This window comes from Parasteatoda tepidariorum, chromosome 5, assembly GCF_982258835.1.
Source record: "Parasteatoda tepidariorum strain Cologne lab strain chromosome 5, Ptep-v5.0, whole genome shotgun sequence".
Taxonomy (NCBI): Eukaryota; Metazoa; Arthropoda; class Arachnida; order Araneae; family Theridiidae; genus Parasteatoda; species Parasteatoda tepidariorum.
The window spans coordinates 111,405,578-111,412,167 of NC_141759.1; the positions used below are offsets into that span (position 1 = coordinate 111,405,578).

The 6,590-nt window shown below is 28.8% G+C and overlaps 1 long non-coding RNA gene across 1 annotated transcript; it reads right to left on the reverse strand.

The window, feature by feature from the left end:
• Positions 1-3,338: 3,338 nt before the first annotated feature.
• On the reverse strand, positions 3,339-6,177 carry LOC147810001 (uncharacterized). The gene is made up of 3 exons (XR_015433559.1): positions 6,071-6,177; positions 5,557-5,665; positions 3,339-3,427 (listed from the first exon to the last, which is right to left on the reverse strand). It is a non-coding gene; the product is annotated as an uncharacterized LOC147810001 (long non-coding RNA).
• Between the last annotated feature and the right edge of the window lie 413 nt (positions 6,178-6,590).

The window sequence follows — 6,590 nt, forward strand, 5'->3', positions numbered from 1 at the left end:
AGAAAATATTTTTTTTATCATTTAAATTAACTGGATGAAATTAATTTTCCTTTTCAGATAAATATCTTCTGCCATTTCTATTCAATCCTCGTAGCTTAAAAGCATGACATGTATCACAGCCACAAAATAAAATACACTGAAGACAGTATTACCATTAACAACATTTACAGAAATTCAAATATACAGGGTGTTTATAAAGTCTCGGACCCATTTTGATGTTTAATAACTCATAAAAATAATAAAGATAGATTAAAATTAATAACATAAATGGTTAGATAGACTCAAAAACTTTCATGAACCTTGTCAATGAACTTCCACGTGTGCCCCCTTCGTCGCACGGAGAATATCAAGTCGATAGTCATTTTCACGCCAGGTAGCGGCAAGCATGTCGGCATCCACAGAGGCTATTGCGGTTGTAATTCTGGCTTTTAGGCCATCAATGTTCGACACGATCCTCCTGTAAACATTGTCCTTTATAAATCCCCAAAGAAAAAAGTCCATCGGCGTTATATCAGGTGATCTGGGTGGCCAAGGAATTGGACCTCCTCGCCCAATCCATCTTCCTGTAAAATGATCATTCAAAGAACTACGAACGATGATACCCCAATGAGGTGGTGCACCATCTTGTTGCAAAAAGACATGTTTCTGAAGCTCTTCTAGTTGTGGAAATACGAAGTTTTCCAACATGTCTAAGTATACGACTGATGAGATTGTCTTTTCTGTAAAAAAGAAAGCTACCTCTCGTGAAATTGACTATCGACTTGATATTCTCCGTGCGACGAAGGGGGCACACGTGGAAGTTCATTGACAAAGGTCATGAAACTTTTTGAGTCTATCTAACCATTAATGTTATTAATTTTAACCTATCTTTATTATTTTATGAGTTATTAAACATCAAAATGGGTCCGGGACTTTATAAACACCCTGTATAATTCCAATCTTATTATGCAATTTTAACACTTTTTATTTTTCTATGCATCTGTAACATTATGGTACTTGTAAGTTTAATAATTAGATTTCCTTCCCTTTCTTTTTTAAAAATCTTTAAACTCAATAAACCTAGTCTATATTTTTCAACTTTTTGTCAGACTTCATGAAACTAGCAGCTTTTTTTTAAATTTTTGACGCTGATTCTGAAAAGGACTTATGTTATTGTCAATCACATCAGAGCTTCTTGAAAAATAGTTATTTTAATATTTTTTAATCAATGTAATCAAGAATCTACAATCGTTTAATAAATTAAAATTTTAAAGTTATGTACCAATTTTTATTCTTTTTTTACACTCAATCGAATAGAACAAATTACAAGCTGATAAGGAGCATTTATTTTAAAGTTGTGAGTAATTTTATGTGAGGAAAATGTCTAAGAGAGAATGATTTGAAATAATACTTTTAAAATAAGTTGAGTATAATATCTCCTATATAACTTATAATACCGAGCAGAATAAAACTAATAGTTGTTACAAACACTTGTTTAAATATAAATACACATCCCATAGGATGAAACTCAAAATAATGCATATTACTTTCAACAATAAATGTTTTTATTTGCAATTGATTTTATTCAATTCAGGATTAAAATTGCATACTATACTGACATATTTCTAAAATATTTAAAATTTCCGAAATTCGCACTGAAATAGTGAACCATAAACAGCTGCATGAAAAAGCTCATAACCTTGAAACAAATTGTCATATAAACTTGAAATCGGATTTAATTTCATTCTGCCCAATATTCTAATAAGTAATAACAATCTGCTTAGTAAATAATTAACGTGGGTAAAATGCGAGAAAATAACATGTAGTGAAAATAGTTTTGTGATCAAACATGAAGAAGTGAGCTAGTACAGTTACTAGTTTTCAATTATCAAATATCTAGCAAACTATTGTTATCAACAATTACATAAATTCTGTAGTTTATTAGGAGAGATTACTTTTTCTTTTAGGTATAAATTCAGAACTATATCCTAGGGGAAGGCTGAGCAGTAGCTTGCTTGTCTCTTCTTCTGCGCCGCCGCGCATGTGCTATTTACAGCCTAGGGCATCTCAGTAATATCAGGGAACTGTGGATAAGCTCTGTAAATATATATATATATATATAAATAAACTTTGTATATATATATAAACAATAATATAAACTTTGCAACAAATATCCAAACGATAAGCATACAGCTATAGTAGAATTTCAAAGCAAAATTGCTATTTTAAAAATCTTTCAATTTTCAATGATTTATTTATAAGAGAAATTGTGAACATTTTTCTCAATTAATCAGCGTGCATACTGCTACGTTAAAACATATACATTTAAGCAAAATAAAAAGAATAGTTCTATTTGACTGAACTACAAACAATAAAATATACTGTGCATATCCTGCTGTAACGATTCACCAGTAATGTTACCCAAAACAGTGACGAGAAATATTTCGGTTATTCTCTCTTATTGCTAAGCCTACAACGATAGCCTCTAAGAATATCCTCCAACTTAAATTATTTAAGATCAGGACGCGTCGTTGAAACAAAAATAATAAAATTTAAGTTTCAAAATCGAAGCATATTTGATTAAAAGTGATAAAACTAAATTAATAAATGTCAAGCACACTTACCGAATTTCGAATAGACTTTCGATTGTCAACACACACGCCATTTGCCGGCTCGCATGGAACTCTGGGAAGTGAGTTAGTTAATATGAAGTATACTTTAAGCAACCTTAAAACAAGCTTAGGTATAAATAAAATGACTTCAACACCTCAATAAATACCTCACTCTCTTTAGTTGAAATAAGGTATATTTTTTTATACCTCAATATCGTTAGTAGAAAAAAGGTATACTTTTTATACCTCGTAATTACCTCACTCTCGTTAGTTGAAATAAGGTTGATTTTTTTATACTTCATAAATACCTCTTTTGTTACAAGTGTAAGAGAAACAACCTCGTATACCTCAAAAATCATCTTATCAGTTTGGATGATTTGAAGTGAATTTAAAACAACCTCAAAATAAGGTTAGGTATAAATAAAATGACTTCATATACCTCAATAAATACCTTTTTATCGTTAGTTGAAATAAGGTAAAAATTTTTATACCTCAAAAATACCTCTTTTGTTACAAGTGTAAGAAAATAAACCTGGTATACCTTAAAAATCTCCTTATCAGTCTGGTTGATTTGAAGTGAATTTTAAACAACCTCAAAACAAGCTGAAGTATATATAAATCAACCTCGTACACCTTAATTACAACCTTTACGAGGTATAATTTTTATTGCTGTTTTCTCTGCAACCTTAAATATACCTCAAAAATACCTCAAATCAACCTTAAATATACCTTAAATTTTCATAAGGGTTTCACCCAACTGTCAAAGATAGAAAGCTTAAAATCTTTGGGTGAACTGGACACTGGAACTAGACACTGGATTTATTCTAACAAAGCACCTGAAAAATATGTTAAAATTAGTAAAAAATAATTTTATGTACATCATTTTTCTTGGGCTTCAGAAACAACTATAATTATGATAAAATTCAATATAATAGCAAACTGATTTTTTCTATTGAAAATTTTGCAAGACAAACATTACTCATATCAATATTCCAAATACTGATTTTTAAGAAACAAATTTAGCCAAAATAGAAAACCTTGCCACACTATATCTCAAATCTCATATTGTGGAAAATGAAAAAAAAAAAAAAAAAAAACTCCACGAAGTCAAAAATATTTTCAATACTATTTTAATACCAAGTTTTCATGGAGAATCGTTTTATTTAGAAGCGCTCAACATACACATATGTAAGAAAATAAAAGCTAAAAAAATGGCTATCAACAAAAGCAACTGAAAGGCAAATTAGAAATTACCATAAACATTTATACAAATTGACAAGTTTATTATTAGTTATAGACAGTTAATTATTAGAGAAACCAGTTAGTTGTTAATAAACTCAGCACAAAAAGTTTGACCAAGCCAAATGCAACTTGATGCAAAAGTTAATGAACAAATTTATTTTATTACCTCGGAACTAGATTAAAAAAATGCGTAAATATGTGTTATCTGTAGCAAAAAGAATCTATTCTCAATCAGTATGAACACTCAATGAATAAAATTGATGCATAGCATATATTCAGCAGCTTTTTAAGCTCTTAAAAGATAATACAACACTACTGTTTTAGTGACAGCCTCATTTTGTTTAAAATATTTTACTAACATAGGAATTGTAACTTTCAGTTATTTCTAACATTTTAGATATTACATTTTCACATGAGAAAGCAAACAATTATAGAATATTGAAAAGTCACATACATTTGTTTAACAGACTTAATCTGCAAACATTTTTAAATTAATTTAATCTATTAAGAGTAGTAGAGCATAATAAAAATTAAAAAAAGGCGAAGGCACATCCAAGCAGAATCTACTGTTAATTTGTATAATAAAATATTTAAAATTTCTCATAATTAAACTTATTTATCATAATATTTGATTTATTAGTGATTTGATTTCAGTAAAAAAAAAAAAAAATCGTGAGTTAAATCAGAGCTTCTAATCTTTAATCAAGGGTCTGTCCAGACATTTTGTGAAAGGCCCGTTTTTGTAAAATTGTGAAAAAATTACTCGTAATTTGTGAAAATAAAATAAACGTTAAGTCACATTCTTTCAACCAGGGTCAGTTTTTGTGAATTTGTGCAAATAGGGTCCGCTATTGCAAATAAACTTTTTCAAGGAGTTTTTAAATTGTAAAGACATACAAGATTATGCTTAACACTGTAAAATTATAATAAATAAAAAAAATTAAATTTTCAAAAATAAACAGCAATTGCTGCAACTAAATGAGAGGGGCAACATACAAATATTTCGTATTTAGCTTTTACTGCTTAACGCAGAATATTTATTTCGGACGAATAAAGGAAGAAGCGTCTGCCGAAGACAAAACTTAGTTTGTTTACATCTGTCTTTCCCCCCCCCCCTGGGAAGGTTTTATTCGATTAGCAAAACAATAATGAAGATAAACAAATTTGTGAAGAGTCCGATTAAAAGATAAATTATTTTGTGAAGGGTCCGTTTTTAAGTTAAAATATTTTGTGAAGGGTCCGTTGTTATGAAAAGATATTTTGTGAAGGGTCCGTTTTTATGAAAAGATATTTTGTGAAGGGTCCGTTAACGGACCCAAATTTCTTCTAAACAGACCCCAGTTAATTTAAGTTGTTTACATTATGATAAAAAGCACAAAATAACTGATGGATCATCCCTTAACTGAATTGAGATTCATTTGTAATTAGTTTGAACTATTTGAATTAATAATTAAATTTTAATCATAAACAGCAATTCTGATAGGATATTGTTCCAATCATAGGTTTATTTAAAATATAATTGGTTTTAATGAATAATATATTGAAACACACATCAGGTAAATTTTTGTGCAACAATTGGAAGAATGGTATAAAAAGTCATGTTTATAGGTCTTGTGGCATTCTAACGATTTGCTAAAACTTTTTTTTTTTTTTTTGCTCAAGAACTTTCGAGCTTAGGGAAGGGGGGGTGGAGAAGAAGAAAAATCAATAAAATTTTTAGTACCTCTAATTTGTAATAAGACGCAAACCAAGTTGCTACAGCTACTGCATCTTTAATTTTGGTGTTCTCGGCTATGCCATCCATAGTTCCTCACACCTCAACATTGATGTCCCTAAAATTAAAAATAATAATAATAATGAGTGATATGAGAATAAAAAAATGCATTATCTTATAAATTAATTTATAATTTTCACAAAATTTTAAATTTAAACATTTCTGAAAACATTCAAATGCTAAGACAACAAAAATTAGATATAGATTATTTCAAACGTGTGGAGATACATCTCCCAGCAGTGAGAAATTTTATGAAATTCTAATTAATTTTCTCAATTATTAATAAAAATATCTTACAACATTTATTCTCATGAAATTCAATATGCAAGTTTAAATAGGGAGAGAAATATCCCAGAAGAATTCTTTTAATCATTTTTCTCTTTTTAAACAATAGCTAAAACTAAACTAAAAATATATTGACACTGGCAAATTGAAACTCTATGTTTGTGGATCACACAATTACCTAAGACATGGATGCTTTGGTAGTGATTGCAGACCAAGTGGTTTGAAGACCTGAAAGAAAATTAACTATTTAGATGTACCAACACTAAGTAGATACTTAAAAAGTTTGAAATAAATTTTTAAATAAACTTATTAATAGTAAAACAGCAAATTAATTTATTTGCAACTAACGAGTTACACTTAAACTTAACACGGAACTCGTGTCTATGAGTTGACATGTGGAGATAGTACACTCTAGATGAGTAACTTACATAATTACATATATTGCAATGATACATTATAAATTTTGCTTTTAAATTATTATTCATCACATTTTCAATTTAGCCTACATTTCACTTTTGAAAACTGTAAAAATATATAGCACCTTGCCTCATTACATTAAAATAACTTAAAGTGAATTTAAGTAATAAAAATGAACACACTAGATAAGTTGTAACAGCAATTAATGGGATAAAAGCTAGAAAATAAACACTAAATCATGAATATGAGAATTTTAAAAGGGAATTAATTGTGTAAAATTA